Raw genomic sequence first — 26,073 nt, forward strand, 5'->3', positions numbered from 1 at the left:
CTATCTTGGATACTGGAGGACACATTTTCTTTGTTAATTTTACCACATCCTGACAAAGCCCAAGGCTTACTGCCAAATCTGCTATCCATCCACGCCATAAAGCTCTGCCTTCCAATGACATTTCCCAACTTCAGGCACACGTAGAAAGTGCAAATTCACTTTTATAATACGTGCAGAAAGAGTGACAGGAGGAGGGCTGCAGCTGTATGAGTGTTAGCATTGCTCTGTGTACTCTGCGAAGAGGGGCCCAATCCACCGCTACCCTATACATGCTTATCCTCAAGTTGTCTGGTTGGATGCCAGACACAAGCACACAAAACTGGGAAATTAACCTGAAGCGAACAATCACTAAAGTGATCCAGTATCCTTCAGAGCCCCATGAAAGCCCATATGGTGTGGATAAAACTTGACTGAGCTAATTCTTTAAATACTGATCAAACACATTACAAATTGCAGCCTTTTACTTTGTGTGCTGCCTCTTCCAACTTAGCAATGAATTTGTTCCTGGGTCGGTCCATAATTCATAACAATTCATAATATGGAGATGAATATCTAAAATATTTAGAGATGCTTACATTATGAAAAAAGCAAACAAATAACTGTCCTTTCTGTGTTTTTAGAAGTTTTCAATCATTTAAGGTTCTAACTACCTCTCAGTGATACATTTTTAGGTAGAGTGATGTTATCATTCATCCACAGGGCGCCCTATGGCCTTGTATGATAACAGTAAAAGGACTGCATGATCACGATTCTATACAAGAATGATTCTTCATAGATGTGAAATTATTACCTGATGGTCAGAAGATCCACACTGCAAGTGCTTGCACGTGCAGTCAGTCCAATCTTCAACACAGTCTCTTCTCATATTTTATCTGATCCAATACTTCACACAGTCTGAAAAGTATCAAATAGCAGAAGAAACATTCTTGAGATCAACTCATACAAGTTAAAACAACATTCAGAGAAAAAGAATAATCAAATAATAATAATTTAGTGGGAAACTACAGTCTGTTCTATAAGAAGAGAAAGCAGCTAAATACTGGAATATTTCATTCTGTGGAATAAATCATTCTGTGAAAATTATTCACTGAAGTCTAGCCCAAATAGTAAATTTTACAAGTCCGCAAAATTGAAAGAGTATCTTGTGCTTCTTTCACAGTGACCCCTTGCATATGTAAAACTTCCTTGTCTGTCAAATTCTTTCTGCAAAAATGACAGTCTAAAGGACTTGTCATGCACAGCATCTGCTTTCAGATAATCCAACTGCACCACTCCAATCTTCTTTCCCACCGATTGAAGTGAGAGAGGAATCAAATGCATAGTCGTCACTGTGCTTATAAGAATGCTTTGCTGTGTCAGGAAGTATAAAGTGTCTGCAGGTATACTCTTTAATTACGAATTGATGTACCATAAGTAAAGTCACACGAATTGGCATTAGCTAACACACAGAGCTGCAAATTATTCTAATAGTTAGGCTGTGTTATAATACCAAGTGCTCATGCACCATCCAGAAGTCTGTTTTGCTGTCATCAGCAAAATAAATATCATTCTTTTGGTAAAGCCAGGTAAGTAATTTTGTCTAACTGGAGCGAGTAAGGGGAGGTAGAGAATGGAAACCACTCACACATTTTCTTCTAATATTTTAACAAACAGCCATATTCAATCAAATGGAACACATTAAGATTATCTCAAAAAACCAGACAATAGCTTTCCTTAGATTGCTTGCCTCTGCCTAGAAGCAGTGTGAAAGTTATAAAAGTAATTTGTATCAGCTCATTACTATGTCACCTCATTTCAAGCCCATGTTAGATAAGTAGCAATGAGCTCTGGGTTAGAGGATTCCACATTATAACCATTAGTACAAACTCTAACGGCACCCAGCTGTTGAAGATTACCCTAGACAGTTATTGAGATTTAGGAGGGGCAGCTTTCTACTGATTTAGGACAGATTCTGTAGACAATTTTATCATTTACTCTAGAACCGAGGTAAAAAGCTAATTTCATGAAGAGCACTCGTGGATTATTTCCTTCATATAGGTACCATAATGCTCCCAGTAGAATGCTCTTCTTGCTCTTTAATTCAAGGTAATGATGTTGCCGCATCTTCTGTTGGCACTTAAAACGCAGTTTAATGCCACATCGTCAGTCAAAACGTCTGTGTGATTTCCAAAGGCATTAAATTATCTGAAAAACTGAGATGAGAAATGAACAGCTTTGATGTATTAGAACTTTTCTGGGCTTTTTAAGGGACTTTTTTGCCCCTCAGGATTGTGGAATGAAGAGACTTTCTTAACACGTGAGAAAATCTGTTTGCACAAATGTCTGCCCTGAGTTTCATAGGAGATATGTGTATGAAACCATTTTACTGTTATGCAATAATTCTTACAAGTGTCTCTGACATCTACTCTTCACTTATTTGTAATCAGTGACTCTGACAAAATGGTGTATTTATTAATTTATTTACACCCTTCTGCAATAAAGTATCTGGTATAAAAAACCTAATCTACTGTATATTCAATATTTCTTTTTCCCTGTAGATCAAATCTGAGAGTCCTAAACCAGCTTTTTTTCCTTTCTTCTTACAATGAATGGGGATTGGTAATAGTATTTCTTGGATCTGCAGGGGCAGATCAAACTAAATACTCATTCACTTTCATTTCATCATAGCCCACCTTAAAATAACGATTAAAGCACCTGTAGATATTAATACAGTTGTTCAGAGCTTTTTACAAGTGTTAAATAATAACTAGGTTTTTATCAATCACTTTGTTTTCACATTTAGTCACATATATAGTAGGAAAAAAACCCAAAAGTGTTAAAGAGTTTTTTGGTTTTCTTTAAATTGAAGACCTTATGCAAGATAGAGCTAACTTGATATATTTTTTAATGGAAGGAGAACAATTACTTTAAGTTTTCTAATATTACCAAAATTTCAACAGCCATTTCATCTATTTACTAGAGTATACACTTTAGGTAACACTCGATTATATATCTTTTTCTTATAGCTCTAATAACAGCATCAAATGTAACTCCATGCTTTGAGCAGATATAAAGTGATAGAATAGGTACTAATCGTTATGGTTTCATGTTTATGTCACTAATAAAGATGTAATTTATGCCACAATTTAAAGGATTCTTGATGCTGAACATATATTTAATGTAGTGCCTTTGCCTTTGGGTCAAACCCAAAGAAAGAGCAATACAGAATTACTGTGACCAAGTAGAAACATTGGGAAGCACCATAAGATAACGTATCTGCTCTGGGGAGAAGGCAGAGTCACTTGTAATATTCATTAAAGACTTCCCAGGTCAGCAGGCTGAGCACATGAAGGAGGAAGAGGAATTACAGCTTTCACTATCCCTTCCTGGTGAGCACATGGTGTTCTTTTCTTCACCATGGTTAGATGTGTCACAAGGGAGCAGACAGCTCTACAGTAGTCCACCAGAGTCATAAAAAATTTCTAATTTTTATGCTACCCTTGGTATTTATACTAATATAAAATAATCTTTAGACCATCACTAAACATCTGGATTTATCATTTTGTACTTATTTCTTACTTCTGAGGAGAATGCTGGAGGACTTATTGACTCGCCTTTTTCAAAGCATTTGTTCCTGTCACAGATAAGCTTTTGGGTGAAGGAGGGGAGGTGATGGGGAGAATTGCTTGGATGGTTTTTGTTTGTTCATTTGTTTGTTTCCAGCTACAGAATATTTGCTCGTGACATATTACACTGTTAGAATTTGCTGGGTTTATCAGGAACATACAGCCTAGTCAAATGAGTTTTCAGTTTGAAGAACGCTGGTGTGCAAATTCAGAGGAGCACAGACACTTATCAAGGCTGCTCTTTTGTTCATGGAGAATGTTAACAACGATGGTTCAGAGTTTACTGATAAACTCACTCAACATGCTAAGTTACAGGACAACACTGTGCACTTAACAAAACAGCAGATGTTAGGAAAAGAATATTTTTGTACTCTACAGGAGTAGCTCACAGTCTTAAAATGTTGGCAAAAATGTGACAAATGCAGGTCATTTCTGAATCCTATGTTATATCATCTTAAAACTTATTAAAAAAATGTTTCAACTATAAAAAGAAATACACAGAGTCCCCAGAAGAAAGAAAAGTTGGAGGAGAACACAGTCCAACCACAGCACTTGTCTGGTTTTAAGTGTGCTCTGGGAACAGGAATGCCTACATGTGAGATGCTGAACATGGGCTGCATAAGGATTACCCTGTTTTCTGCTCTGTTCAGATGCTTGCTCCGCTAAGGTTATGGTGACAAGATTACATGACAGCAAATCGTTTTCTACCATAAAATAAAGCTGACTAACTGAAGGCATAAATGAAGAAACGATGGGATAGATATATTTACTGTCATTTTTCACTCTTCTGTGGTTTCCATTTCTCATGTTTTCTTTCTTCAAAAGTGATTATTCTTCGAAAGTTCATACTCAAGTGAAAATGTATTTTAACAGCTTTGGCACATTCTAAACCACTTGCAATCAAGGAGTTCATCTGAAAGGAGCAATATTTAAACAATGACAGAACACACAGATAGCGGCTATTCAGCTTTAGTAGCTGAGAAATGAATCTGTTCCTATGAATAATTCTTTCTTCATCTATGAGACACTGTAGCATTTCTCTTAGCAGTCTTAATTAAAGTGTGAATTTTACAATATGAAAAGATAGTAAGAATTGTACCTGGGAAGAAGTTCTACAAGACAGGAAATTAATGGCTTATTTAAATACATGTTGGCATATACGTACATAGAGCTACAACTCTAAAAGAGTGAATGAAAGCTGACAGGATTACAACATCAAGAGAGGAGAGAACTGTATCTCGTTTTCACGGTTCCCCCAAAATGCACGCTTATTATTGTGGGGTTTTCAGAGCCTTTTCTACTCCTCGTCCCCTCCAGGCAAAGAGATAATGGTTGAGGTGTGGATGGAGTCACATTCCTGCTCTACTCATCCTTCGTTGCATCAGCCAGCATAACTGGCTACGTGTATGAAGAGTGGAGGAGGGAGACTGAGGAAAGCCTGCACCATGTACCTGCAGCAGCTTCAATAGGTAAACAGGTACCAACCCGGTGAAGTCAACAGATGCCAGCAAAATGCTCTTTCACATCATTTCCCCTTAATCAAATATGTATCCTTTTATAGCCCTAAAAGAATAAGTCCTAATCCAAAACTCATTTCAGCTTTTGCTTCAGTAATAGATAGGGTATAAATATACTGATGCAAACTGTTTTAAGAACAAATAAAAAAGTGTGGCTCCTGTCAAAAATTTTATGAGAAAATCAGAGTTATTTTATACATGTAGCATATACAGTGGCACTGCTCACTGTGTCCTCGAAAGATTAAAGGTAAAATAGTGAAATAAAAAGTAAAAACAATACATTGAATATATATTTATATAGTCCTCTTAGATCTGTAGATCTATTAAGTGATATGTAGGCTTCTACACTGTAAAAAGATCTGACAAACAAGCAATGGCAAAAGGGGACACACACACCACTAATAACAGGCGATCAAGAGACAGGTTCCAGCTCCTGTCAACCAAAAAGACTGACCTCCTTGACCAATCATTTGAATTCATTCTACCAGAAAAACTGGATAATAAAATTCACTAAAACCAAGAGTGTACTTCCATTAGTTATTGCACTGAAAGGGTTAAGAACCTGATGGCAATTAGCCTCATTGTATATAATTTTCCTGTTTCATCTTCCTGCTTAAAACTGTATCTTTTGCTGAACAAGTTTTAAATGAGTGAATTAACATGATTGCTCATTTCTGTGTAAATCACGTTTACAATTTTCTAAGTGTGACCCTTAGTAGCATAATCAAAAATATGGTTTGTAAGCAATTCATGCATCTTAAAGAATAAACACCTCAAATTTTGCCTCATCAGCAATCTCTGTGTTCATAACTCTCTTACACTAAAAACATTAAGCAAAGGTAACAGTTGATACAAATTGTAGAATGCACCACTATGCTTCAATATTTTCATTTAGAAAGATTAGCCTACATAAATAATGCATCAAGAATAGTTTAAGTATTTTGCACAAAAGACACCTTTCCCATCTTTTATTGTTCTTTGAGATGCAGAACAGAAGCACCACGCTTGAGGACAGCAGTGGAGAGAAAGTTCCTATCGATATATTTAAATAGCTCAGAATAACCTGGGAGTGAAAGCAGCCTACCACTCAAACATTCTGGCAAGGCATATATTGGTCTTAACAGTAAATGAACCTTGCAAAGAACCTCAATTATTTATTTATAGACTTTCCAACATATGTCAATCAAAGTAAAGGACAATTGAAGAATACTAACTCCAGGAGTTTTGGCAGGCAGCATCTCTAACTCCATAACCTTTTGATATGAAGAAATGCAGTGTAACTACAAAATCCAAGACCTACTTCCTGCCTATTAACATTTGCTACCAAATGTGCTTCCTATCTAAGTACTGAGAAGTGACATTTTCACCTAATGAAAAAGATGTTTAAGTTCTAATTCAGACACTCAGTTCAAAGGAACACGTCTGAACAAGATTTGAATATTGAACAAGAACTTATTTTGTCATGTAAGATTCAAAAATTCATAGTCCACAAATCTCAACACGTAAGACAATCAAATGAATTAGGTACTGAAGTAGGGAAAGCTTAGAAAATGTCTCATGGCAAAAGTGATCTTTATTTCTCCCTGCGGATTTAATCTTGCCATTTTTTGAGTAACTTTTAAGCAGCTCCGGACACCTCCAGCAGTCATTGACTTCTTTGACTCCTGAGACTACAGTATAGTGGAGTATTAAGACACAAGTCAGTAATCTTTGGAAAAAAATAATAAAAGTCAGTGAAAGTTAAAGTGAAATAGAAGAAGCAAAAAATCAATCTGCCAAAATTGGGTAAGAGATGGTCAATGAAACTATTTCAGATCTGTTCTCCAGTTAGCTGGTTTCCTATCCTGAAAGTAGCATTGCTCATTTTTATCAGCAGAAAATGGCTCTCAGTTTTGTGTCTCTACTGAAATCGTACTATGGACAGTTGTGGTAGAAAGATGGCACAAAGTGCACGTGAAAAGTCAGAGGTATCAGGGTGTGCTGGTTTTGCCTGGGATAGAGTTAATTTTCTTCATAGCAGCAAGTATGGGACTATGGTTTGGATTTGTGCTGGAAACAGTGTTGATAGCACAGGGATGTTTTCGTTACTGCTGAGCAGTGCTTACACAGAGTCAAGGCCTTTTCTGCCTCTCACCCCACCCCACCAGCCAGGAGGCTCGGGGGGCACAAGAAGCTGGGAGGGGGCACAGCCGGGACAGCTGACCCCAACTGGCCAAAGGGACATTCCATACCATATGGCGTCATGCTCAGCATATAAAGCTGGGGGCAGAAGAAGAAGGAAGGGGGGACGTTCGGAGTGATGGCGTTTGTCTTCCCAAGTAACCGTTATGTGTGATGGAGCCCTGCTTTCCTGGAGATGGCTGAACACCTGCCTGCCCATGGGAAGTGGTGAATGAATTCCTTGCTTTGCTTTGCTTGCGTGCATGGCTTTTGCTTTACCTGTTAAACTGTCTTTATCTCAACCCACGAGTTTTTTCACTTTTACTTTTCTGATTCTCTCTCCCATCCCACTGGGGAGGAGTGAGCGAGTGGCTGTGTGGGGCTTAGTTGCCAGCTGGGGTTAAACCACGACACAGGGATGACAGCATTCTCTGTTCTAATTACCTATATATTTCTTTGTTCTGGAAGTTAATGCTAAGGGCTTATAAGCCAAGCTTACTTCAGACAGCAATAATAGCAAAATACATTTATATTCAGAAACTTGATATAGAATAATTCGTATCCTAAAAAAAGGGGGGCAGAACACTGAGAAGTACTTTGAGGAAGTTTAGAAACTCAGAAACATTAGGATTCATATGATGTATTTACCAGGAAATTGCCAAATGTTTTCAAATATTTTCTTAGCTATTATTCATACTTGATGTCCCAGATCACCATTTATCTTTATTTTTTGTGAGAGGCTTTCAAAGTACAATGGCAAAAAATATTTGTTTGCATTTCATCAGGTGCAAACTATAAAACAGGGTTAGAACAAAGGTCCATGTGGCCTTGTGTCCTACCTCTAACTGGCCAGAGTCGATGCCTAAAGGAGGTGTAAAAACAGGAAGAAAAACACCAATGATACTTATTTCAGAAAACCTGCCCACCTTTCAAAAACCTGTGTGGTAGCACTTCTTTTGTACGTCATAGATGGTGATGATGCTTTCTTTTGTGAATTTGTTCAGGGGTTTTTTGAACCCACGTAAAGTTTTGGCATTCAAAATATATTGTGTAATTTAATGCCACTCTGGTGTGAAGAAATACTTCATTTGTTTTAAACAAATTGCTTGTTTTATAAGCATGTTGTTTGTTTCAAATCTGTTGTTTTATTTGATGTGCTTAGTACTTCGACTGTGATCACCTTATTGTCACTCTTCTTTTAACACTCGTGTTTTAGATACATATATCATGCCCTACCTTGATTGACTTTCTTTTTTCCAGGATGAATAAGCTCTCCTTGTGTGAAAGCAACTCCATAATTTGATAACCCTTATAATTATTTCTGTACACTTTTAACTTTCACTTTTCAAAATATAGGCTCCAGAGAGGTGCCCAATATTCAAGTGTTGTTATCTCATGGACACATATAGGGGAACTGTTGGATGGTTTCTGTTTCAGTATCTATTCCTCAACTAACGTTCTTAAAATTCTGTTTGCTTCCAAGCTGATGGTTTCACAGAGCTGTCAAACACACTGCCATTTAATCTTGGATAAGAATAGATAATTTAGAGCTCAGCACTGTTTATAAACTTAAAACTACTTTTCCACAAGAATATTGCTTTGCATTTATCAATTTTGAATTTCATCTGCCATTTTATTGCCCTATCACTCAGTAATGGGACTCTACACAATAAAACATCATCTTGTGTTTAGAATCTTAAGTACAATCTGCAGAGCCTCATCTGTAGCTTTGCTGCTCCTCTCCACATACGTTGTACAGCAACTCCCTCTCCACATACGTTGTACAGCTCAGCTCTCAGACCGCGTTACTGTGTGCCTCCAGTAGCAACCCCTCTCTGTCATGATAACTCATCATTTTCTACCACCTTTTTTTCTTGTAACACGCAGTTGCATGCAATCAAAGTAACCATCTTTACCCTTAGTTCTCTGAAAGTTTAAGGGATTTTTTTTAAAGACCATTTGAGGACAAAAATTGCCAAACAGGTTTTGAAAGTAAAAAGAGATTGTAACAACCATAGCGTGCTTACCTACCTAGGCAGTGTCACATCACAGCCTTCTCACACATTTCTAGGAACTACTAGAACCCTACTATTTTCTTGTATATTCTTAGCTGTAATATATGGCTAAACTTAACCGTGTTTCTAAGCTTGAAATTAACCTGAAATGAGACATGATCCAAATTTTCATTGTATGGACCCCATTGTAAGAGAGGCAATGTATCAATAAACACTTTCTCATGCTCACAATTCAATAAAAAGCTTATTTTTCTACTTGCTTTAACATGATCCTCTACCTGAATATAATGTCTGTAATATAAAATACCTTACCTGGATAAGCAGAATTAAATTTTTAGATTAATGTAATTTAACAGCCAGAAATGAAGACGAGAATTGGAAGTAGTATCAAATCAGTTTACAGGGAACAATATCCAGAGGCTGGACCCTAGTTTAGATCACCTTCTCAACAATATCCTCTTCTTTTTCCCACTAATCTCAGAATATGTAATAATTTCCACACTATCAGTGAATTATCAATTACAAAACTTGTTTCCACTAGGAAACCCTGAACTAAACAAAACATTACTTCACTCTGAATTTTTTGCAGTACTGAAGTACTAGGTAAGAATGTAATGTTATTATTAACAGGGTTGTTATAGGCATGATAGTGCCTCAAAAAGACAACATGTTATATTAGACAAACTCATATAGCCAGTCTTTCAGCAATATGCATTCTTCTCCTGGTCTGAAAAAAAAGAACAATTTTCAAAGGTAATGCAAGCAGAGAACACTAGCTCTGAGATTAAATAGATACGTTAATTGGGAAATACGTAAGAGAAAAGGTGGTTAGGACTATTGGAACAGAGGAAATATTATAATGGAAAAAGGTGACAAGATAGTTTTCTCTTACGGTAAAGGATGAGAGAAGATTTATTGCTGGTAGCACATGACACGATAGTTTGGGAGGGAGAGGGGAAATTATCACGTCATAAAATAGATATCTCTATCAGGTCCATGATTTTTACTATCCAGTAAAGTTATATTGTGAACTTTTATGAGTAAACCCAGACCCATCTGTAAATTTTGTTTGACTGATTTATTATTTTCTGTTTAAACAATAAGGTATCAAGGTTTTCCACAGCTTGGCACAAAAAGAGGAAAAAAAATCTTGTTCAGCTCAGCATTGTGTTTTACAATGGTTCAAACATAAAGCCACATTAAATGCTAAGATTTTTACACTCTACTGGATCTGAAAGCAAGCCTACCACTTAAAAATACCAGATTTCACATACTTGTAGATAAATTCCTGCATAATAAATTTTTCAGGCAATGAAAATTAAGACTAACATTTTTTGAATAATCAGTAAGGATAATATGCACCTAGCAAAAGTTGGTTTGTTTTTTTTTTTAAATCTTAAAAAAATTACTTGAGCTTATTTTCAGAACAGCCCTGCAATAACAAGCTAATCAGATAACTACAACTTTCACTATTGACAGAGAAGTAGTACATCACCAGAGACACAAGATAAACTACAAGGAACAAGATTTTAAAAATATTTTCTACATTTTTAGAATTCAAGTTGTTTAAAATCCCAATAACAACCAAAACAACGAAACTGAAGTATATTACCATGATAACCTGAAAAAACAAGTTCCAAAGACATTGCTAGCAGCTATACCTCTACTATGAAAAACACAGCACTGCATATGTGATTTCTTATTGCATGTACAGTTAAATGATATGACAACACAAAGATTTTGATTATGGTTAATGGACATGCTATATTAGGAAATATAAAAATATATATATAATGTATTATGCCTTATTATTCATGGAATGATTTATATATTGAAGGTATTGTAAAAGGTATATTTAAAACAGTTTTCTAGCTACAATGTTAATATTATTTGCAGTAGATCTGGCTCCCTACCTCAGCAAGTGCTCCATCATTCAAACCTTCCTGCCTGCTATCATGTTGTAAAAAAAATTGATTCACTTCTAATTGAAGAATAAAGTTGTTTGAGGTGTCTGCCTAGTGATACAGATTTAATGAATAGGCAGCCATTCTAGATGGAATAGAATCTCTGCTTTCAATATAAACTAATATGTTTCTAACAAACGCTATGAAATAAAGCTTGATTGCTTTTTCTTCTACATTGTGATAAATGTGCATTATAGAGAAGAAGTGGGGAGTTAAAAAAATCACTTTAAATGTAAATATAATAGATGGTGCACGGTAAGTTTAAAGAGTTACCATCCTGTCCTCAGTGATTTACCGCTCTACACACTTGCTTTATCAGTCTGTCAAGGTTTCTGTTTGTTTTGTTTCTGCTCTGCTTTGGTTAATTCATAAAACTGGAGTGGAATGGAAATCTGTAATCATGTCCTAAGGCACAGTCTTCAGTACAAACAAAACTGTCACAGAAACCAGTAACAACAGTCTTCCTTGCTTTCATAACAACATAGTTAACATTTATATTATGGGTACCGCTTGTTGTTCATTCATTTCGTCACAGGTAAAACACAGAACAGTTGTGTGTTTTACTTTGTGATATGGATGCCGTACCTCCATTCTGCATGTGTGGAACAGAGGCACACAGGACGGCTACTGATGAAGATGGCATCCCCTTTTTACTCTTTATAGTCAGTGAAAAAAGAATAAGGGCCTTTTTCCTAATAGTGGTTTCAAATGCTTGAGGTTAAGTTCAGATCTGAATAGCTGTGGTGTCATGTCCATCACCCCACAGTTGATTATAAAAACACACTAGGGCTACCAGGCTATTGTAACTAAAGTTAGGCATTATAAGTGTCTTAATCACTGAGAACACCACTCACTATAAATCCTCTACATCTACCTGAGCTTTTGTATGTGTAAATGTGTGTATAGTTAGTCCCATGAAAAGAAAACCTAATAGAAACCTCTCTCATTATAACATTTCTATTTTCCAGAAGTATGTTTTTACCACATGAAAAGCCACAGGCTTCATCAAAATGGGGATACTTTCAATCTAAACCCTGGCAATGAAGCTTGAGGCTGTTAGCTTCTAAAGGGTAGGAAACAAAGGTGGCAGACTGCCTAAGCTACAGGTTAAGATATTCTTCTGTTTACTTAATCCCAAAATTATTAAACACAAAAGATGGAAGTATGCAAAGGAAGCAAAGACTATCAAGTAAACACACAAGATTTGCCCAGTTTTACAAACAAAAACTTTGGGAAGTCTAGGAGTTGAACTAGAGGAACCTTGTTCTAATTCCTCCAAATCAACACCATAACCTTTTCTTAACTGTTTGCTTTTTAATTTTAAAATGGGAGTGAACAATTAGCGATACTGTGATTTAAATATTAGTTAAAACTTAATTGCATTAGCTGAGCTGATTCCCACTCGCAAACTACCTATCTTATACTGCTGTCACAAAAAATGTAACTATATCTAGCTTTCTTTTGGGTGATATAGAGCTACCTGCAACGTTACAAACAGATGTTCAGTCACTATTTGCCTGCCTGCCTTCCTCCCACATGTACCAGCTCCGTATCATGGTAGCTGTGCTTTCTTTGGCAGATGCCTGATTTACAAAGGTATACATGGAAGGAGAATCAGAGTCACATAATCTCTTGGCATTTGTCAGTATAAATAACCAGGTGTTATAGACTACAAGAGAACTAAGCTATAAACCATTGTTTTATTTGTATTGCAACACAATAATAATTCTAATGGTAGAACGGTAGCATCGACTACCAGGCACACATGAATAATAACAAACTTTGCAGTATTTACCCTAAAACAATCTCTCATTTTAAAATTTATTGTTGTCTGTGTAATACCAACCCTCTTGTAATCCCTACTCGGTGCATTTGGATTCTCAGTCAATAATCACGGCCACAGCATTATAAATCATTTACAGTATACAGTCTCACTTGAAGAACCCCCAAAACACTCACAGTCTGTAAGAACTGTAAATCATCACTGCAGCCAGGCCAACACCAGTCAGCCCCATTAATTATGAATTTATTTATTTATTTATTAGCATGTGTTCTTGAGAATTTAGCCAGCTCACACAGATTGTCTCCAGGGAAACAGTCACAAAATAAATACAGGACCAGCTTCATCCCTTGTAGGACTATATTAAAATAACTGGGATAAGGCCAGCATTTTAGACCTTATCCTAATCGGCAGCACCTGCCTAACCACGAAATAGGCACTTTGCCCTTTGCCTCCGTCCACCTACTGCTATTTTGAAAATAGCATTGAAAACAGCAGTAGGCAGTTGCCAACAATGGCATGTCATGTGTTATGGTCTTAGAATAATCATTTGCTGGCTATCAAAACATCATCTCCCAAAAGAAAAATGGGAAAGAGGTGGATGGCCATAAAAAAAAAATTAGCACGGGGTAAAGCATGTAGCTTACCCACACGGTGCTCAAGTTCCAGACAGACACTGCTCTGCTAACAATTCACAGGAAAGAAAAAGACGAAGCTTCATCTGGAAATCCAGGTAACTCTAAGGTGTGTTTCTAGCAGCAACAATCAATCAATGTAACTCAAAGGCACAGATCAACAATGTAGACTTTCTCTCCTCTGATTTTCACTTTTAAAATAAATATTGATAGACAAGTTACTCTGTTATTTTGTATACACACTGGTAATAGCTGTATACACCTACACTAAACTCAAACACTCAAACCTCTGATTGGAAAAAAATAGCTTATTGTATAGGGCTACACCATACTTATTCCCACAGCTGCTCAGCCAGTTACTCCTGCCCGATGGACTTAGGACACAAAACTCCCAACAAGTGCCATTTGGGTACTTGTTAGATCAAAATGGCTATGGCAACGTGTCAAACCTAAAACTGAATGCCTTCCCTCAGAAAATGTACTTCCCCTAGAAGCAGAATGGTATCTACAAAAATGATTCCATGAGCACTTGAAACACCTGTAACACCCCACCCCAAGAAAACACACACACAGATTTGCCTTTCTGTGAACAAACGCTGTACATTTTTGTCAGCTGATTCTTACATTAAACCCATGCTTTTGAATGACTTCCAGCACCGCTGGTCAGAACAATCTCTAGACTTTTAAAGATTTAAGCCTATCAGCCAACAAGGAGTCTGCCACACTTTCTACAGAGTTTGGGTCAACATTTAATTCCTGTCACTGCGAGAAAATCTCCACTTTATTTACAGGTGGAATTTATCCAAACTGGAATTTGCAGTTTCCAGCTATTAGGACTTAAACATCTTTCTCTTATATGCATCTTTTGCTAAATTCATTGTTCAACGCATGCTTTAAAATTGCATCTATACATATTTCATGTTAGTCCTTGTTTGTCAGGTGTTTTTATTTCAACTTGTTCTATTTTAGTTTATTTATTTTGAAAAGAGAAAGAGAGAAAAAATAATAATCATCTTCTGCATCTGCTGAGAAAACTATGCTTACAGTTACAAAAGGTAAATCTACAGCAATGACACTCAGCCAAGGGTCTTACTCCAGAATTACAGACGCAGAATGTGGGTCTACATCATTAAATCTGTTTGGTCCAAATGGTGGTTGAGTTACCACTGAAAGTCAAATCACCAGTCAAAATTCTGGGCATTTCGTGCACCTGTGAAAGCTTATCAGACTGAAGATAAGCCGTGCTGACACCTCCATCTCTGTTTATACATACAGGCAATGACTACACCGTCCAGTCTCGTACAACACGTTTAAACTTTCTTTTCTCCCTTCGTGTGGGCATTCTCTGCTTGAGGCCCTCTGGGTGAGCACAGGGGCTTCTGCTGCACCTGCGCTCATGTTTGCTTCTGAAGAAGTACAAGATAAGCCACGACACATTTCTTGAATGACTGGTGTAGCTTTTAAGGTGGTTTATTCCCCTTTTGTGTGTTACCTGAAACCTGGCAATCTGGAGATACATAGTGAAAAAAGCATCTTTGCTAATTTCTGACAAACCTTGCAGGATTAATGCAACTGAGGTAGGTATACCAGAATAAGGCAATTTGAAGAGGCTGGAGTATAAATGAGAGATGTAATACCACATGTACTTTTGCATTTCTAAGTTCAGACTATATATTACCTTTAATTATCTTGCATTTTTATGCTTTTTTAAATGTATATTTAGGTGGTCTGTCTCATTCAGAGCCTGATACCTTTCTTTTGGCAGTTCTTGCATCACAATTACCTGCTTTGATTTCACCGTACATAGCACACCAGTATTTACCGGGGAACTTTAGGTCAGAATCTCTCTGTTAGATAATAAATGTTTTGGAAATATTTATTCTGAGGTGGGGCTTAAGGTCCCCTTGAGGGACATCCTCTAATTGTGTATCAGTACAGTGTACACTGCAATAAAGGTGGGACCTTCGTGACTGGAGTTTCAAAGAATAACTACTTTTAATGGGAGTTTACTTGCTATAATATCTTTCCTCCTCTTTGAAATACAGGTGTGTGACCTTTTCAGAGGTCACAGTCAACATCTTTTTTATTTTAAATTTTTAATTCAGCAGTCTGTTGAACAACATGAACATGTAGTTCATGTTGAGTCTATGAACCTGAGAACAAATATAACTACCAAAGTTGCAGAATAGAAGAAAAGAGGCAGGAACCACAGTCACACTCAAAGGAAGGTGGATGCTACAGAACTGTCTACAAAAATAAACAGTCATTTATAGGACTGTTGACAACCTCTATAATTCTTTACCAGAAGATAACTTCCCATTCCTCACCCGCAGAGCTGCCCCTCCCAGTGTCAAGTAACAGGGAACTAGTCTAGGCTGGAGCTGAGCTTCTTCCAACAGAGAGGTCACTAAAGACGACAGCCATAAACATAATTTATATGAAGCCATGGTTACATATAAATGATGTTTATGGCTGTCTTCCATCAGCATGCAATTTATGCCCTGTCTCCCAGTCTCCAACCTGATGCGTTCACAGCACCAATTGTATTAAATTACAGTTGACTCTCATATTTTGGTCTGCACCTGGCTGTAAAATCACAATGGTAAGGAAAGGCCCTGATCCAATTTCTGAGTAGCAACCTTCTACAAACGTTGGCACCCCCTAGGCAGCTCCTTCTTCTGTTATTACATGGCCCACCATTTCTGTCACCTGATCCTGGATACGTTATGAGAGTTTGGTGGATTGAGCCTGTGCTGTTACCTGTCATGTAACCTGGTGTAACAGCATCTCGGATGTCAGTATTCAGCTAAGTCAAGACATCTGCATCACCTGGGACACAAAAGGCTCTGTCTTTTCATCATCCATTGTCTCTTAATGGGTGAAAGAACACTTTCATCCATTTGCATGATTGTTGCTTCAATCAAATAGGAATGAAAAAATCTGTATTTACTGTTGCATTAATTGACAAAAACCATGAGAAAGAGATTGCTTAAGAAACAATAGACCATGTACAAACACTGATTTAACGTTGTGATCCCTGAACTGGTTTCAGAGTGGAAGAGAAGGCCATTAACATACAATGCTTCATTTGTGTATTAAGTCCCACGAATTTCAGTTATAATTCTTTAAGTCATGCATGGTCCACACAGTTGGGAATATAGAATACTCTGCAAAAGATGTCCAGTCAGAAGTGTTAAAAAAAAATACAAGACTCGGCCTCAAATTCTCACAGCAGAAATCTGCCTAGGAAATAACTGCCCCAGGCGTCAGCTGTCCTGAGCGCAGATAATTGCAGTTGACCTCAACCTCCTCACAAACTACTTCGCTAGGTTGACATTTGCACCTCCTGAGAATTGACACACTCCACTGAACTGATGCGGGGTACTCATTCAGCTCTGTCAGTCCTGACTGTATATCCGTACCTACAACATTCTCAGAGTGCACAGCTGAAAAACCTTATCAGTTCCTTTGTGACTTTTTGGAGGAAAGAAATCCCTGTGCTTTTCTGCCTTAATGTCCTGGTGATACAAGACACCAGCATACTTTCAGAGGTCTGTGTTGGGAAATCAAATACACCCTACTTCGCATACTCTTTTTTACGATTTAAGCTTACAAATTATTAATGTTATGGTTCTTGAAAAGTCATTCTGGGGTGTACATTTATTAAGATGGTATTAAAATGTACTGAAACACACTAACACAGCACGAAGAAATTCTCAGAGCTCTGTCTGAATGTAGATAAGACTGTACTGAAATAAAATTATACCGTGCCCCACTTTAGTAAGATAAAAAAAAATATATCTTTTTTGAGACATGTTATCTTTGGATAGGAAATAACTGTTGGCCAGCTAAAGCATGGCAGTATCAAGCACTAAAAATCAGCACTCCGCATTAGTTTAGATGATTTAACTCAGGGTCTGCCATGTTCATCCTAAATTTGGAAATAGGTGTGGCTCCCTGTAGATCTTCATGTATTTTTCCAGATACTCATGCATTAATAACCTTACACCAGATTCACACAATTCCCTTTTCCCTATATGCCTCTAGATTGCAGGATTACAGTACTAACACTAAGCATAAATTAAGCTCAGACCTCCTTTCCCTCCCTTCTGGAAACAATGACAGCCGTGATGAGAAAAGAAACAGCTTTCTTGAAATCAAGCATCAGTATCAAAAGAAAACTAGTTTAAAACACTAAACCAAAACTAGTATGCTAATTTATATACATGCTTTTTCTGTAGCTTTTCTTGAAGCCTTGCTTTCTTTTAGATTTGAAAAGTCCCAAATCCTTATGGAGACTGCCAGCTCTCCTCCCCATCAGAGTTCTCTAATAATTGACCTTTCTTCTTCTTCTGAGAATATATACATTTATATATATATACACATGTATGTATGTATATATTCCTAGGTGCAAACTGTCCTCAGCAGTGAGTTCAGCATGGACAGTAAGACTAACCCCAGAAACTGTTAAACTACCTAGCTCTTTGCTGCTTGATGCATGCCTGGGATGTAGTGTAATGTGTAATTGCTGTGACCGCACCATAGGTATATCCTAACTTGAAATTTCCAATTGTTTCTACCTTCCCACTTCCAACCATAATTCTGGACTTGCAGCTCCAGGAAGGGTAGTGATCCAGAGTTTGAGAATTGGTCCCCTAACTGTTTGCTCATATATTGCTTGTCTAAATGTAATTGTTCTGTATTCATTCTTCCTGAACATCTTAATCAACAGAGATGTATGATAATCTTATAGCTCAATAAATTCTCTTTGCTGAGAAATCCTGCAGTCCTCATAAAATTGTCAGAGATAACTATTTTTACTGTATTAAAACCTTCCATACTATTCATAGAAAGTATCAGCTCTGTTTTCACTCCAACATATTTACTGATGTTAAATAAATATCAAATATGTCTAAAAGTGAATTTACAAGTTTTTAAAAAGTATTAATACATATACATGAGAGGTTACAAGCATGTTACAGACATATGAATGATGCAAGCTCCTGATAACACCTTTTGGGTACTACAACAAATTATTAATTATTTCCTTACCAAAATATTGACCAATTATTGGCTAACCTTTTAATTGTATATCCTTAATGCAAAGTATGACCAAACTATGACTGTGTGCAACATGTTCCTATATGCTGTTGTTGTTCCTTGAGTAAGTAGTTCCTCTGCATCATGCTCTTTCCCTGTTCAATTAGCACATGATTATTGGCCGTTGCAATAATCATGGACCTGGATGCTGAGCTCTCTCTGGTAGTGCCCACCCCCAATTCTTGTCATAGGAAATGAGACATGAGGTTGTCAGGCATTTTACAGAGCAGGTCCAAAATCTGAAAGATATAAATGTGTTCGCTGCCTTGTGTATGATACCACTGGAGTCTCATAGAAAGAGATGAGGGTACAGATGACTGTATGCATTCACAGTGATATCACATAACACACACAATGTTGATGACTTTTTAAGAAAACAGCTCTTAGTTTTCTATCTTGCACCCTTACTAAAAAGGCATGAAAAACAGACTGCTGCTGACAAACACCTCAAATGAGCACCAAGCAAAAATAATGTTAAGACAAGAGTAAAATAACAATCATAGAAACCTAGAATATCTCAAGTTGGAAGGGACCCATAAGCATCATCGAGTCCTGCTCATCGCAGGACTACCTAAAACTAAACCATATGACTAAGAGCGTCGTCCAGATGCTCCTTGAACTCTGACAGGCAATGAACAATGAAAAACCAAAGGAGCAGCAAACCCATTCCTTTGCCCCAACATATGCAAACTTTGTTTAAATGCTTTCCTGCTGAAGGTTACTAAGCAACATCAATCTCTGCCAGCCCAATCTCTGCTTTTTGCTTACAAGGTGTTCCCAGTTTTCTTTTCTCTGCTTCTGAAATAACATCCTCTTTCCAGCAGCTTCTACTTGCAAACCAGAAAATAAAAGCATAGCAAAACAAAAACAAAGACAAAAACAAAAACTGTCGGGTGTGAAAACAGGCAGGAGCTTCCAGAAGATACTGACCCGCAGCAGCAGCCAGCTAAGGAGCTTGCTGCCCGTGAAGTACAACTCTACAAAGCACTTTTTCCAAATGGATTTAAGTGATTCAAAGCAAGCACTCTTAATGAAAAAAGAAGAAAAAAAAAAGAGGAGAGGAGAGTGACTTGTACTTTTGGCACCTGTTTGCTTCCTGTGGTCTCCAAATGGAACCCCGTATTGTTTTTGCTAATCCATCTCTGCACTGACAGAGGTGCAAGTTGTGAGCCACAGCTTGCATGCTGTGCTAGAGAATGGCAGAGCTCAATAAAAACAATTATTTCAAAGCCTATATCTCATCTATTATTAAACCTGTGAAAAGAGTTTTAATTTCCTGTGCAATTATATGGTGCAATGTCATATTTTAGGGAGGAGGAGGGGGGAAAAAGAGGGCTTACTTTTGATCAAAAACCTGGTTTTCATATTTTATGGTTTGGATAGTTATGTACCTTGGGACCTAATTTGAAGCTCATATACTTCTCTTCAGTCAGAATTTGAGTAAGTCCACTTAGCTATTTAATTATTCCATTTTTTCCTCATAAAGAAAGATAAATTATTAACATCTTGCAGTTTGGAACACCACAAGCAAATATTGCCTTTTTATCCATGTGTAGATACCTTGCTAATGTGTAGCAGCAAGGGATGATTAATGCATTTTGCAATGAATTCGTACAATTACTTTGACTAATGCTTCCGTGTCATGTGCGACACAAATCAGATTCTCTATTACTATTATTTGTTTTCTACTTAGCAGTGATTATTAAACAATCCATAACAATGACCACTTTCCTTTAAAAATATAGCATCTATTTATATTCTTACTGGAGATAAGCTCACAGCAAATGGATCTTTGGAAAAGGAAAAACAAACCAAAAAGACTCCCTGTTTAAACAGTTCCAGGGCTTCTTTGCATAGTGACAGAAGCAGAAAGCCCCAGTGGGGCTGGAGTCTCATCTGCGAGCCTGCGGAAAAGAAGCAGCTTCTGACATTTAGAGCTCTTGTAACCAGTCTCAGGTATGTGTTGTATCATTATGGAATTAAAATTCTTTTATTCTGCTCTTCTGTTTCAGAAAACATTTGGAATAAACATTTCAGAGAAAATTAGGATTTCCACCATTTACACAGGGACTGCATCTTTACGTGCCTCAGCATTCAGCATCCAAATGTACTGTCACTTTGATTATATACAAGATAATGAAATATCGAATAAATATTCATAGGAATTCAGGAAGGGATTATGATACAAGGCAATGAAACCACTATGTACAAGGCAAAGTGAGAAATGATTAGCTATCTCGGATCAGGGAAGGTATAGCTGCAGGTCAAGTAAAGGAAGGGGAAGCTCGCATTGTGCCTTTATCAGGTAGAAGACGAATCACTGCAGATCATTTATGAGGCCTTTAAGGAAATGAAACAGATCTAGTTTTAGAAAGGGCTTACTAGAAGTACACAAAAGAACCCAAGGGCAGTTGTGTTATTTACAGACAGGGACATACATAAACACATATGAATATATACCTCCATACACATGTGTATACATATATGTATGTATTTATGTGTGGGAGAGAGAGATGGAGAGAAAGAATAGATCTGGAAATCAATCTCTTGTTTCTTTCTTAAATTTAGAGAGAGAGAGATTGATTTCCAAATACATTTTCTAAAGCAGGATTCACTCTGGAGAAAATCTGAGGTTCTGTGTAGCAAAACTGAATGTGCAAGCTAGCAAAGTGCCAAATTGGTTCATGTGAACCAAAACATATGTACATGGAAAACACCACTGCATTTTATGAATGGTAACAAAGAAAGCATTTCCATAGATGCATCAACATTTCCTTCTAGTCTGTTAACCATTCATACAGGGAACAGAAAGAACACCAAAAGAAGAAAGAATAAAATGAATGATTTTTTTTATAAACAATTTGTCAAATACTTCAAAATACAGTAAAGTAGAAGAACTCAATATTCATAAAGTAAGAGTTTTCCTGAGTTATCATGTGCATGAGTAATCTAATGTATTATTAATCTCCTCTTACTAGAGGAAAAACATCCAGCAGATTATATGGTCAAACTGTCCTCTTAGAACCACCTGTGCAATCTGTGCTCTCTTTGAAGTTCACCTACATTATACATCACCATCTTTGATAGTCTTTAGAAGTATGACTGGTATCAGAGTTTCTCCATGAAGGTGGAATTTACTTAAATATCCTGTCTCAAATTTGCTGGTACAGCTCTGCTCTTTTCCACTGTTCCAGGCAGTTAACCTGTCTCGGCTTTTTTGTAACTGTAGTTTATCCGGAAAGTTGCATAAATCTGTTCACCTGCCCACCCCCAATACAAGCATATGAGAAGAAACAGGACCTAGTCCATTTTTTTCCAGGTTCCTTAGACTAGAAGAAAGAAAAGAAAAGGAGCAAAACTGATGTCATCTACGAAGACAACATGATTCTCATTGACACATATTCTCTTATCAGGCAGGGCTCTGACAAGGTATAGAAGTCAGCACAATACTAGAGAACATTGTGCAAAAGTCAAAATGAATGAATAAGAAACAGTAAGAGAAAGGAAGGGTTTAAATCTTTCCTTTCAAATGATAAAAATATGTTGCTTTTTGTGCTGTAGTATTCTGGAAGTTTTTGTCATCATTCTATGATTTACACTTCTACAATTTAGTCCTGAAAGCCTGGTTAACATTATTCTTCATTAAACTAGTATGACAGAGGGTAGTTAAGCTTCTGCTATTTGGTGCTTTGGCTATATTCTTTTCTGCAGTGCCCACAACAAACAAGATGTTATTCAGTTATGAATTACTTTATTGATTGAATTAAATAGTACATGAATTTCATGTACAATACACATGGTTTATCCTTGCTGTCATAAATTATTCCTTATTCTACTGAAAGGAGCTATTTAAAATTAGTAGGAAGCTTACTTAATCACAGGGCTTTTTCTGGAAAATCACTATTACTAAGTAGAGCTCTCTCCCTAAAACAAACACTTAACAAATTATTATGGTGAAGGTCTCCATTCATCAGGAACAAACATATATTTTTATACTTCCTTCCTTGAAAGAAAACCAACACTACCATGTGGCAACATTAATGGTACAAGGAGCCATTTGTTTTTTATTGTAACTCACTGACATTATATTGTATGGCTTAAAGTTCAGGGGTGCACGCTGAAAACTGGTCGACCCCCTGGTTATTTAGGATCCATGCAGTACTAACTAATTGATAGCACAATGACATTAGGCATTTTTAAATGTTTAAATAAATTTACAAATCTGGCCCAAAGGAATTCAAATTTCATTTCAATTCAATTGAGGCAACCATTTCGGTCCATTGCTTGAAGACAGAAGAATAAATCATAAAAAAATCCTACTGATACACCACAAGGACTGAAACTGAACTGACTTCTTATTGGAAATGACCTCCACGATTGTCTACAAATAAAAAAAACAGGTTTCAAAACTTGTTAGAAACTTTATAGCTAACAAATCTAGCCTGATACCAAAGTTAATCAGAGAAGTATCGGAGATGTTTCCATTACACTGCTCCTGTTATGCTCATATCTGTTAGCATTCAGAGAATATTTTCATAAATGTAGAAATCTTTTCTCTCTCAATACTTATATATAGATTTTAAAACTCCCTATATATATAAATTGCATTATCAAGACAGGGGAAACAAATTTAGCTCAGCCTGCAGTCTGAATGTCTTGAACCAAGGTATGGATTTAACCCACCATAGAAGGTGACAAATCATGAAGTTCAGATACTATGATTCCTCAGACTTCAAAATATTCAGGAATTTTATGTGACCCTTTTGTAGTCATCACATATTGGTGAATTTATTTAAATTCTACAAATAGTACTTGATGTTGACTGATGTTTCCTTGCCATTGTGTCAAGCCACATCTCTGCACACCACTGCTTCTTCAGAGGGCTGACATTAGCCTTGGCCCATTTTGTAAAAAGGGGAAAATTAATATACTCAGTGTTTTAGCTTCATGATTGTGCTTCTCAGCACAAACTTTGTGACTCCTCAATGACAATTTGAAAGATGTGACATGAAATGCCATGAAGAAAAGCACTTGGTAACTGTGCCTGCTCAACGACTGAGGGTCAGTGCATGATGGTGGTTTTGCCAGAAAGTTTTGTCTTGAATTTGCTGGGCAGAATGAAAGGCATTCACCTCTACTATGAAAATATGCATTAAAATGAGAAAATGACTCAGATCTCTAATCATTGCTGAGATTTCAAGACTTAGAGTATTTAATTGCTCCCTTTTAGCAACCAAAACTTGTAATATAAATTAGTTGCTAGGCAATCTTCCCTGCAGGCAAAGGAGCTTGGGAAATAGAAAACTTTGGTTTTTTTAATGATTTTATTTTCTTCTAGAGTGACTTGGGCACTTCATTCTGTGATGGTCACTGATGCAAGAATAGCCCTGATAGCAGATGGTCCAAGTTTCCCTATATGAAGCTGGAAAAGCTTTCCTTTATCTGAATTGAAAATTACAGTTCTGAAGAGTCAAAAAATATTTCTGATCCCATGGGGCAACAGTAAACACCACTAAAAACAAAAAGCTGTTAACTAGCAGATAACTGGCAACTAACAGTCATTAACAGATAACAGATTTGTTCCACATTTGGAGAAAGCAATGAGTTTTAAGTGATGATGAAGCACTTTTCATTCTACAGAATGGATCAGTTAAACAATTAAGTCATTTTAAGTCAGTAAGTCTAGAAAACTTGCATCTGAGAGTTCTCCAAGAACCACTTTCAACCACTAATGTTCTTTTCCATTAAGTCTTGTAATGCTGAGGAAGAACTAGGCAACTGATAGAAAACTAATGTGTTGATAATGTGCATATAAAAAGATAAACAGGATGAGGTATCTAATCACAGGCTTATTAGTCTCAAAAAAAAAAAAAAAGCATGCTACAAACCCCAAATAATAAAGAACTGAAGAATTAAAAGTGGTCATATAATTAATTCCTGTCTATGTGAGCAGATTTAAATAAATCCTACCAAACCAATCTGTTTTCTACATATGAAAAGGACAAATTTAATAGTCACATTTATGTAAGTGACAATGTGTACATGAAGTTTTGATAGAGTTTCTAGAAAAACACAAAATCAATATAGCGTCTAATATTTGCATTAAAAACTGACTGCCTGGCTCTCCAAATACTTTTTTTGTGATGATTTGTTGCTAAGTAGAAGTGCTTTTAGTGATCCACAAGAAGGGATTCCTGCTGCCCCTCTTTCAGACTTTCAGCACTGAAGTACAAGAATCCACAAAATCACATCAGAGAAATAATATGTGAAGGGAATAATAAATAATTAAGATGGATGACTGATACAAAAATACAATGTCTTGGTAAAACAGACATATGCAAATTATATTTAACTAATGAATGTTCTAATGAAAGTGAAGAAGCCAGAAAAAAAAACCCCTACGAAGTCACCAGCTCTCCCCTAAGAACTGGTAGGACATAAAGCTTTCAGCAGAATATTGTGATCCAAGGCCAATGGTTCTCTTGGATATACAACTGGGAGAGACTGAGGTTGGAGCAGAAAAATGAAAATACCTCTCTGACAGTGCTAAAGCCCTCCCAGAAATCAGTGTCCAGTTCTAACACCTCTGACTCAGAAAGACGCTGTTAAGTCAGAGCTGGTTCAGAAGAAAGCCACAGATGATTACAGGACCGGAAAACATTCTTACCCGAGGAGGCAGTCAGAGATCAATATATTTAGGTAATCAAACAGGAGTATCTTGGCTGCATCTATAAGTGCCTTTGTGGGAATATTATGCAAAATAGATTCCACAGGAAAAATAGGGTAAAAATACCCCCAACAGTAACAACAAAAACTTCTGAATTCAGCAAAAGGACTAGAAAACCAGTAGAAGGCCCTACACTTTGGAAGACTGCATATGTTTCTGTAGCATAAAATCATAATTAAACATCCCTTTGAATTAAATACAAAGACATTAAAACTTTTTTTTTTTAGTAAAAATACTAAACTGTTATTAACAGGTTGAAAAAATAATCATAATTTCTATTGAAGCAAGTATAATGTAAATAAAATGTAACTGTTAATTTTCTTCTTAAATTGTGTTTGTTTGAAACCCTGAAGACTCTCTTTTAGTTAACACTATGTGCTGTACTGACCATGAAGACGGAATTTTTGGAGCACAACCCCAATAAAGCATGAACTGTTTTTCTTTATCCCTATTTTCTTGCGCTTTGTTGAAACTGGATGACAAATTACCCTTATTAAAAAGCAAAGTAGCAGAATCTTTAATATACAGGAAAGAAAATAAATATATCATGGTAACATCCTAACATCAAAC

At 36.7% G+C, this 26,073-nt stretch overlaps 1 long non-coding RNA gene across 1 annotated transcript in view; it reads right to left on the minus strand.

Moving 5' to 3' along the window:
* LOC140652004 (uncharacterized) overlaps positions 1–26,073 on the minus strand; it is a 164,431-nt gene that overhangs the window by 13,374 nt on the left and 124,984 nt on the right. Inside the window, exon 3 of the long non-coding RNA XR_012042626.1 lies at positions 791–894. This is a non-coding gene — a long non-coding RNA (uncharacterized lncRNA). The remainder of the gene's footprint in view (positions 1–790; positions 895–26,073) is intronic.

Source organism: Ciconia boyciana, chromosome 5 (genome assembly GCF_034638445.1).
Source record: "Ciconia boyciana chromosome 5, ASM3463844v1, whole genome shotgun sequence".
NCBI classification, from domain to species: domain Eukaryota; kingdom Metazoa; phylum Chordata; class Aves; order Ciconiiformes; family Ciconiidae; genus Ciconia; species Ciconia boyciana.